This window comes from Herpailurus yagouaroundi, unplaced genomic scaffold (assembly GCF_014898765.1).
Source record: "Herpailurus yagouaroundi ecotype Mexico unplaced genomic scaffold, PumYag 196, whole genome shotgun sequence".
Taxonomy (NCBI): Eukaryota; Metazoa; Chordata; class Mammalia; order Carnivora; family Felidae; genus Herpailurus; species Herpailurus yagouaroundi.
The window spans coordinates 2,769,787-2,780,417 of NW_024412427.1; the positions used below are offsets into that span (position 1 = coordinate 2,769,787).

At 47.4% G+C, this 10,631-nt stretch overlaps 1 protein-coding gene across 1 annotated transcript in view; it reads right to left on the reverse strand.

Annotated features, from left to right (window-relative positions):
* Positions 1–10,308, reverse strand: part of TTPAL (alpha tocopherol transfer protein like) — a 35,581-nt gene extending 25,273 nt beyond the window's left edge. Inside the window, exon 1 of the mRNA XM_040446982.1 lies at positions 10,232–10,308. The gene's annotated coding sequence lies outside the window, so the exon portion shown is untranslated. The remainder of the gene's footprint in view (positions 1–10,231) is intronic.
* Positions 10,309–10,631: the final 323 nt, after the last annotated feature.

Genomic DNA, 10,631 nt, shown 5'->3' on the forward strand with positions numbered 1-10,631 from the left:
GGTCTGATGTGAATTTGGGTACTTTCTTCTGCTTTCTGGAGCAAAAGCAAAGCACTGCCCTTCAGAATTGAGACTCCAAACTTGAGAAAAGGGTATTCTTTGCAGTAACTGAGGTGCTATGACAAAATGTAGACACTTGAGGGCACTCCAATCAATCTGCAATAGAGAAAATCACAAAAGAGGGTGATAATAATATGAATGTTGTCACTTTTAACAGTGGCTTCCATTCATTGAGTTCTCAATATGAGCTCCTAAAACGTGCTAAGATATTATCTCATTTTATCCTTTTGAGCACCCCATCAGATACTCTTACTAAAGATTGTTTAAATAGGGTGTACTGCTCTTTAAAATTTTTAAACCTTTTTTTTAAGGAGTCACAATTCACAAAACTTGTAAAATGTACAAATATTAAGTATACAGCTTGGTGAATTGTTACAAGTGTGTATACACAGGTAACCTCCCGTCCAGATCAAGATATACAGCGCTTTTTTTTAAAAGCTTTTTTGTTTTAAGTTTATTTATTTATTTTGAAAGAGAGCATGAGCAGGAGAGGGGCAGAGAGAGAAATTGTGGGATCATGACCTGAGCCGAAATCAAGAGCAGGACACTCAACCAACTGAGCCACCCAGGCGCCTTGATACATAACTTTTCTTACAACCTTTCTACTTACTCCGCCCCTGGCAACTGCTATCCTAACTTCTATCACCATTTATTCCTTTTGCTTGCTTTTGAACTTTGTATAAGTGGAATCACACATATATAATATTAGAGTTGCCACGTTTAGCACATGAAAATACAGAATGCCAATTAAGTTGGAATTTCCCCTGGGAAATATTTATGCTAAAAAAAATTAATTGTTTACCTGGAATGAAAATTCACCTGAATATCTTGTATTTTATCTGGCAACTCTAGTATCTTTCGCAGCTGGCTCCTTTCGATGTACTTGTATGATTCCCTCACGTTGTTGTAGTTACTGGTAATTTACTCTTTTTCATTACTGTGTAGTATTTCCCCTCTACGAATATACCTCCGTGTATTTACTCTTTCTACTGCTGCTGGGGGAGGAAGGGTCACTCTTAGAAAGGCACTATAGGGGCACCTGGGTGACTCAGTCGTTTAAGCATCCAACTCTTGGTTTGGGCTCTCCTCATGATCTCATGGTTCATGAATTTGAGCCCTGCATCGGGCTCCGTGCTGACAGCGTGGAGCCTACTTGGGATTCTCTCTCTCCCTCTCTCTGCCCATCCCCTGCTTGCTCTCTCTCTTTCTCAAAACAAATAAATAAACTTAAAAATTTTTAATAAAATAATAATAATAATAAAGAAAGGCACTATAGAAGTGTTCAGCAGGTGCACTCTGCAGGTGCATCAGAGGCCTCGGGGATTTGAATTCCAGCTCCACTTCTTCTATTCATGAGACCTTAGCCAAGTGACAATCTCCCTGAGCCTCTGCTAGTTTAACTTTAATATGGGTTAATCACAGTACCTCAAAGAGTGTTGTAAGGTTTAACGGGGGTATTACCACTTGGAGATATGAGCCACTTAGAACAGGGCCCAGCACACAGTTGGTGCTCAATAAATGCTGCCAGTGTCATTGTACCCATTAGACCCAGGAGAAAACTGAAGTTCAGAGGTGTAGAGGCTTGAGTCTTTACATCTACCCAGTAAGTAACAGAGCCCTTTCGTCACTGATATCGGCTACATTCGAGTCCTTTATTCATTCAACAATTTTTGTTGAGTATCTACTGTGCACCTGGCACTGTTTTAGACCTTGAAGTCACACAGGGAGCAAAACAGCCATAGCCCCTGCCCTTATGAAATGCTCATTCGAGGAGAGCTAACATTGCTGTTTGCCTGCAAGGTGCTTTGCCTGTGCTTATTGGTTAAATGAAATATTGTCTGAGAAGCACCTAACACGGAGCCCCACACGCATTACCGTTCCAGAAACAGCAGCTATTTGCCAGATTGGAGCAGTCTCTGTGGCAACGCTGTGTGATGGCTATCAGCAGTCCCGTTTTACAGATGAGAAAACATGTTTTGGAGATTAAGGCGCTGGCCCAAGGTGACAGTCAGTACTGGTAGAACGGGAATTCAAAGTCATGTCCCCCTGACTCCAAACCCTTTTGAATTTCTCCGTGCTTCTCAGTCTTGAGTTCTGCCTCTGGAGTCTAAATGTTAGACTTTGCGACCCAGCTTTGCGACCCCGGTTGAGTGCCTTGCTGTCCGTGAGGCCTGGTTTCAATGCCTTAGGATTGCCTTAGGGATCTGCAGAAAGCTCTTAGGGCAGACGCAGGCAGAAAATAAACAGCCTCTAGAGGGCGCAGTGTGGATCCGCAGCGAGGAGGGGGCTCTGGAGTGAGTGAGCTGCTCAGCCCTTAAAACCTTACTTTCAGAAACGAGCTTGCAGACGTGGAAAGCTGCCTACAATATCTTGTTGGGTCTATTTAAAAATCAGACTGTAAAACCGCAAGCAGGTGTAGTGCGCATATGCGGAGCATTTTCTGAGAAGGATCACTTAGCAATTGCGCTGTATCGGTGCCCTTCTAGTGGTTTCCTCAGTTAGTGCTCCTCACAGCCCTGTGTGCCAGGTGCCGCCGCTGGACACTTTTGCGGGTTAGAGAAACTGAGGCAGAGGAGAGTTGACAGCTAGCTTGCGACGTGTTGGCTTCAGAGGTTGTGCTCTTGAGCGCTCAGCTCTGCTTCCTCTGCTTCCCTGCCAGGGCTGCTAGGATAGGAAGGGGCTGCTGGGAGTTTTCTGCCTATGACCCCACTCATGACCCCGGCTCCTATCACCCCAGCCTCTAAAAGACTGGGCCCACAGGGCCATAAATTCCTGCTATCGTTAGTCAGTATCTCTATAGCTCAGGCTGTTTGCCAGGAGCCCTACAATTATTTTTATCACTTACTAGTCCTATAATTATTTTTTATCACTTTTTTTCTCCCAGCAGCCCTGAAGGTAGGGCTAGTTGTACTGTCTTTTGGTTTGGAGTTAGGGGAACCCACGTCCTGGAAGGTTTCTGGCGTTGCCCCAAGCTCCAGAGAGGGTCAGTGTTTAAACTCACAGCCCCTCCGTGTCCAGACTGGAACTTTGTGTGAGGCCAGAGGCTGTGGGAGAATTGGGAGGTGGAAACTGGGAACCACTGGGAGCCAGGGAAAGGCCTTAGGCTTGGCTACTGCCAAGCTGGATGGCCTAGGGCAAGTTGCTCAATCTCTCTGTGCTTCAGTTTCTTCATTAGTCAAATGAGGAAATGATAATAGTACCCATCTCATACGTTAGTACATACACATGTTCAATCACTGTGAGGTTTTATTTGACCTTGAGTTGGGACCTGAATTCTAAACCCAGACCCTTGCCTACTGGATGACTTGGTTAAGTCTCTTACCCTTGCTGAGTCTCAGATTCCTGATCTGTAAAATAGGTATCTTGCCTGCCTTACACCCTGGCCTTCTTGTCTCCAGTCCCATCAGCCCAGCCTTCTCGAAGCCCTCCGACTGCCAACCGTTCCCCTTGCTTGGAGCTAAGACCAAGCCTCCCACCCCCAGCTCTGTCGGGTTAAATCTCCATTACCGTCGCAGGCATCCTTCCTTCCCTCCCAGCCTCCCTTCTTTTGGTCACTTAGTCAATAAATATTTATTGAGCACCTACTATGGGCCAGGACTATAGTGGATAGCAGGTAAGACAAGGTAAAGCCCATGTTGTCATGAAGGGGAAATAGACAATAAACTAAAAAGAAATTAAAAACAGAACAAACCAAAACAAACAAAAAAGCCAAGGCAATTAGTACTTCATAAGGGAAAATTCTAGCGGGGAAGATTATTTTCCAGAAAAGCCTCTCCAAGGAGACACTTGGATTTGAACTAACAATTTATTTGAACAGGCACATGGTACAAAATTCAGGCAGTACACAACACCCAGCCAAAGAGGCTCCTATGTTGCCAGTTGTTTGGGGGTGGGTGACATTTGTGGCAACATTTGAATCACGAGAAACAGTAGCCGTTTGAAGATGGGGGAGAAGAGGAATCCAGGCAGAAAGAAGGGCAAGTGCAAAGGCCCTGAGGCAGGATCCGCATGCCTGGAGGGAGGCAGAGAGGAGAGCCGAGGTGATCAGGGCCCACACAGGGCTGGTGGGGAGGAGATGTGTCACTCTGTGCGGCGTGGGTATAATTCTCGAGTTGGGGGTAGGGTAGAGGTGAGGTCTTCTGATTTGTTCTTTATAAAAAAAACACTGTGGGGAATGGACTTAGGGGTCCAAGTGGGGCAGGGAGAGCAGCGAGGTGGCGACTGCAGAGTTGGGGATGGTGAAGACCAGGCCAGGGTGGCCAAGTGGGGTCGTGAGAAGGGGCGGGTTTGGGTGGTTTGGGGGGCAGGACGGAGACCAGCAAGGGTCTCCGGCCCGTGCTCTCACGACTGTTGCCACTGTTGGTAGCTCCATCTTTGTGATTATTGGATGAACGTTACACCCTGTAACCTGGCACAGAGTGGGCACTTGGACATGTTTGCTGAAGGGATGACGAAAGATGAAAAGGCCCTTTGTAAATGGAGACACGCCCTTGGAGAAATGGCTGCGGTGACTCCTGCGTGCTCCCTCCGTCCTCAAGTGCCGGCACTCCCGGGCCACCCATCCCCGTGGGTGAATCACCCCCGAAGCCATCCTGCCTCGGGAGCCTGCTTCTGAGAGGCAGCATTTTAGAACCTTAAGCTTCCCATGAAAGCCTGATATGTAAAATGTGTACAAAGTTATTTTTATAACTTCAAACACCTGAGAACTTGGGTAAACCAGACGAACGAAACAGACATGATTCTCAGCACAGATATACAAAGCAATCATTGAGAAAAACAAAGGCGTCTTATTAAACCCCTTAATTTCAAGACAGGGCACACCTGACGATTGCTTTATTTGTGTTTATCCATCAAAGAGCCAGCAGACGCCTCCTGCAGGGAAGCCAGCCTCCCAAATCCAACTATTCCAGCATTTGGTTTCCTTCATATCAAAACGCAATCCTGCTCCATCCAGACAAGTATTTCCAAATGGTAACAATCTGTGTGCATGTGCGCTTTGAAATTCTTAGGTCGTTTAAAAAATACACGTTTTTGGGGCGCCTGGGTGGCGCAGTCGGTTAAGCGTCCGACTTCAGCCAGGTCACGATCTCGCGGTCCGGGAGTTCGAGCCCCGCGTCAGGCTCTGGGCTGATGGCTCAGAGCCTGGAGCCTGTTTCCGATTCTGTGTCTCCCTCTCTCTCTGCCCCTCCCCCGTTCATGCTCTCTCTCTGTCCCAAAAATAAATAAATGTTAAAAAATACACGTTTTTAAAGTGCACAAAGCCCACGTTAGCTCAATAATCATCACAAAGAGAGCACCATCCCCACCTTGTCACTGGCGCCCAGATGAAGGACTAGAACCCGGCCAGCCCCCTAGAAGTCCCTCCCGCTTGTGCTTTCAGCTGGTCACTACCCTTGACAAGAGTAACCACAGTCCTGACTCCTAACAGCCTCCATGAATTTGCTCTGTTGTTGAACTTTATAGAAATTGGAATGTACAGGAGCGCCTGGGTGGCTCAGGCGGTTAAGCGTCCGACTTCGGCTCAGGTCATGATCCCGCGGTTCATGAGTTCGAGCCCCGCATCGGGCTCCGTGCTGACAGCTTAGAGCCTGGAGCCTGCTTCGGATTCTTTCTCTTCCTCTCTCCCTCCCCCCCCCCAAAATAAATACACATTAAACATTTTTTTAATGTGTATTTATTTTTGAGAGAGAGAGAGAGCATGCGAGCAGGAGAGGGACAGAGAGAGAGGGAGACACAGAATCCGAAGCAGGCTCCAGGCTCTGAGCTGTCAGCACGGAGCCCGACGTGGGGCTCGAACTCACAAGCTGTGAGATCATGACCTGAGCCAAAGTCGGACGCTTAGCCGACTGAGCCACCCAGGTGCCCCAACCTTACACATTTTTTAATTAAAAAAAAAAAAAAAGGAATTGGAATGTACAGGGGGTGTTCGTTTGTGTCTGAATTATGTTTGTGTGAGATTCATCCATGTTTTTTATGGCTAGGGCTCATTCATTCTCATTGCTGTATTCTGTCCCACTGTATGAATATGCCATAATTTCAAATAGTGACTTTTTTTAAACAGCACATGGGGCATAGTGGGCAGGGAACTGGGTTTGACCCATCGATAAGTTTTGTTTCATGCACCTAGTGCTTTTGTTTTGTTTTCACTAAATTTGTTGCTGTGAACGGTGGATGTCCGGCTTCTCTTGGAAGGTCTGCCATTACTGGGCCCTCAGTTTCACATGCCCAGAGTTGAGGGATGGCTGCTCCCAGTCACTGTGTGCATTCCATTCCCATTTTGCCACAGTCCCCACCACCCCCTTTTGCACTACACCCAGGCCCACCTCACTCACCAACATAGCCCAGCTGGTCCTGTAAATATTCGAGTCTTCCACTCCAGCTATAATTCAGCAGAGGTGGCTCGTTATTGTGAGGTCCACACAATAGTGGATCTGGCAGCCCAGGTTAGAATATAAGTTGTCTCCACTGGGTTGAACTTTGGAATTCACATCTGAGTGCTCAAAAAATTTATTGCCATTATCACCATTTCAAAAAAATGTTTTAAATGTATATTTCCATCCTCCTCCTCATCGTTACTACTATTGCCATTATCTCATCTCAAAAGCTCTTTTAAAATATAGTCATATGTGTAATAGAGGTCACGGTTAAATATGGGTGCTCTGGGCCCAGACAACCTGGAATCAGATCATGGCTCTATTATTCAGGAGCTGTGTGACCTCAGGCAATTACAGAACCTCTCTGTGCCACTGGACAAAGAGGGATGCTGATAATATTTCTCTCACTGGGTTCTTATGAAGAGTAGATGAGATAATTCTTATAAGGTCATTAGGAAAGCACCGAGCACATAATAAGTATTCAATATAAGTTACTTATTATTTTAATTTTTTAAGTTTATTTGTTTTGAGAGAGAGAGACAGAGAGCGTGAGCAGGGGAGGGGCAGAGAGAAGGGGAGAGAATTCCAAGCAGATTCCACACTGTCAGCGTGGAGCCCGACGAAAGGCTCGAGCTCACGAACTGTGACATCATGACCTGAGCTGAAACCAAGAGTTGGACACTCAACCAACTAAGCCACCCAGGTGCCCCTATAGATTTGATCTTGAAAATAGTATTAGGGTCACATGTCGTGGAACCCCTAAAGCATCCCTTATGATACAGTTTCTGCAAAGCACCAATCTTACCTGTATTTTGCCCCTCTTATAGATGCCCAGAGGTGTAAAGGAGCCCCCTCTTAGTGGCGCTCCTCCCCAGCCCCCACCTTGAAGCCTCTCCTCCATCACTTCCTCCAGATAGCTGATAGATACTGGGTTTTTTGTGTGTGTGCTCACCAGGCACTAAGTAACACACTGAGTGCTTTCCATTAATTTTATTCTGGCAGTCATCTTAGGAGGTGGGTTCTACTGTGATACACACTTAAGAGATGAGATACTTTCTTGCCTTCTTGCTTTTTATCCTGCCCACCCACCCGTGTCTCCAGGCCTATCATTCATTCATTATTCATTCATTCTGTATATGTTTGCCTAACTGTGGTTTCCTTGGAACTTCTGTTACAGAGAAAACCACCCAGGTTCCCTGGGTCCTGTTTAGTCATTGAGTCTAGTCCCTTGTCTTCTGTAGCCTATTTTAAGACATTGTTGAAGGATTATTTGATTCAATCAGCAAATGTCTCTTACCGCTGGGGCTATGTGGTGAATGACACAGAGACCCTGCCCTCAAGGACTCGAGTCTGGTGAGGGACCCAGCTGACCAGGTTCTCTCCCCACGGTACAGGAGGTAGCTTGAAGACAAAGCCTGGGTCTCTTCATCTCTTTGCCATTAAGAGCAAGCCAACATCAGGCATGTAAATGAGTAGATCACAGTGTAGGGAGGGCAGCGGGTGTCCAGACCCCCCCCAGCCATGAACTCTTAGGCTCCAAGCAGGGAGCAGTTGGCATCTCAAAGGTGTAAATCAGGGTTTCTCAACTTCGCGCCATTAATCGGAGCTAAACAATTCTCTGCTGTGGGGGCCGTCCTGTGCACTGTAGGATGTTCAGCACCATCCCTGGTCTCCACCCACTAGATGCCAAGAATGCTACCTCCATACTAGCAATGACAACCAAAAGTGTCTCCAGACATTGCCAACTGTCCCCTTAGGGGCAACGTTATTACAGGTAGAGAAGCACTGGCTTTACTGAAGCAAATTTAATGAAGGACGTATTTACAGAGGCGTGAACAGGCTGAGGGAAACTTTAAGGAATATGGAGGCACCCAGGGACTAGAAACAGTGGGGAGCTGTTATCACCCCAAGGCTTGAAGGAACAAGAGAGGGAACAGTGTTAGCACTCCCAGAGATGGCTGGAACTGTAGAAGCCAGACCAAGACAAGAGTGGGGACCTTGGAGAAATGCAGTCCGTTAAGATTAAGGCAAAACAGGGGCGAGATGGGGAGCGTAAACACCCCCATTTCTTTCTCCTCCTGCCCTTTAATCTAATACTGAGTCCTCCCTTTGATGGGATCCAGGGACCCAGTGGGAAGCCAGGAGGCATGGGTGCCTGTTGGGACACAGAGCAGGGCAGATGAGGACATGTGGAGGTGATGCGCAAATGGAAAATAACCATCGCGGGGACATGGCAACAGGCCCCAGACACTGGGCAACTGAGTTCAGTCTTGTTACTGGCATAGGAGTTCTCCAGGTGGAGCAAACCGGGAAAGGGTATTTCAGCCAGAGGGAACAGCATGTACAAAGGCATGGAGTTACAAAAGAGCCTGGCTCGCTTAATTGTTTATTTAATTATGATTGTTTGTTTGATTGATTGACTCTGATCTACGAGCACCGGATGAAAATAAAACATTCAAAATGGTACAAAAGGGCATAAAATGAAAAGTAGGTCTTCCTCCCCCCCCCCCCCCGGCCCCCCCTACCCAGCTCACCTCCCCAGAGGCCACCTTTCTCTGAGGTCTCTTATCACCTTCTAGAATTAGTAATGCAAATGCTAGCTGGTAAACGTATATGACGTGTGTCACTTAAATTTCTAACTTGACTTAATTTCACTGATGTTTGTGGAACCCCTACTGTGGGTAAAGAAATGGACGGAGAGTTCTGGTTTTGGAGTCTAAGCTCAACCCTTCACTAAACCTTGTGTGGTTTCCCATTTCCTCCTCCAGGCAAGGAATGAGTCTCCAAGGGTCCAGCCACCAACGTGGGGTTTGCCTACAGTTGTGTTGTTCAACTGTGTTTTATGGATTAAACTGACTTGAAGCTGAACCACTGGCCAGAAACACATTTTAAGACGGGAGCACACGTAAGCCTTGGGTGTGGTTCCAGAGACTACATATTGTTGTTTTGGGGAGACAAATGAGGTTTCTGTCTCCAAAGGCCTGCTCTTGTTTGAGTCAACAGAACAGTCAGGAAGAAGGGAACACTATAGTATGGCCTCGAGGGTGGGCTGGGTTGGGAGCAAGTTAGGGAGTACTTGGCCTGGCTCAGACTGGCCCAGGGAAGACCAGGTCCTTCTTGGCTACCCCTGGCTGGTGTCTGCAGCCCTTGGGGGAGTTTGGAACCAGGAGGAGGAGCTTGGAGGGCCAGCAAGCTACAGATATGGGGAGTCCCACAGCCCACCGGTACACCTGTCAGTGCCTGGAAGCAAATAACCAAATCCAGGAACCAGACGCCCAGCCAGAAGCAGGGAAGCAGGAGCAGCTAGGAGCAAATGAAAACAAAGCTCTTCCTTGCCTCTTTTCTTCAATTCTGATCTCTCTTGTGCTCTCAAGACCCAGTTCTTCCCTGACAATGCCTGTATGTTAAGCGCTTAGGGCAAACATACCTACCAGGGACCAAACGCCTACTTCATGCAGGTGCTGACCACACACCAGCTCTCACTCCCCTGGCTGCTCTTCAAGGAAGGTGTTGATGATCCCCTGCTTTGCAAACAGGGGAAACAGGCTCAGAAAGGAGGAATGCAGGGCAGTGTGAGGTCAGGGATTGTAAATGTATAGTGATATCAACAAGCAATTTGTGACAAAGAATTATGAAGTGTTGAGCACAAGATCTGAGAATCAGAGAGTCATCAAGTCCAGGAGTTCCGCACTCACAGGTTACCACTATAATCCACACCCCCCGTCCTTTCAACACACTGCAGATAAAACATCTCTCTCTGGCCCTCTCCCATCTGTTTAGGCCTCTTCTTCTCTCACCTGGGGTCTCGGTCCAGCCTTCTCTCTGGTCTCTCCTCTTTCCAAACTTGCACGCAGCAGCTGAGCCACCTTTCCAAACTAAGCACACTGTGCCACTCTTCCCTTTAAAACCCTTCACTAGCTTCCCTTTGCCCTCAGGATAAAGTTCAAACTTCTTGACATGGTTTACTAGGTCCTCTGTCACCCGGCCATAGTCTCTTGCGACTCTGCTCCTCTCCAGCACCCCTCCACCAACTCTATACCGACCTCATCTTACCAGATATGCCACTCTCTCTCCCTTTTCCTAGCCCCTGGACCTTTGCACTTGCTGTTCCCTCCACTTGGACCACAGCGCGCACCAGTGCCCCCTTCTCTGGTTGGGATTTTCCCTCTCTCTTCCCGTCTCCTCTGGGAAGTCACT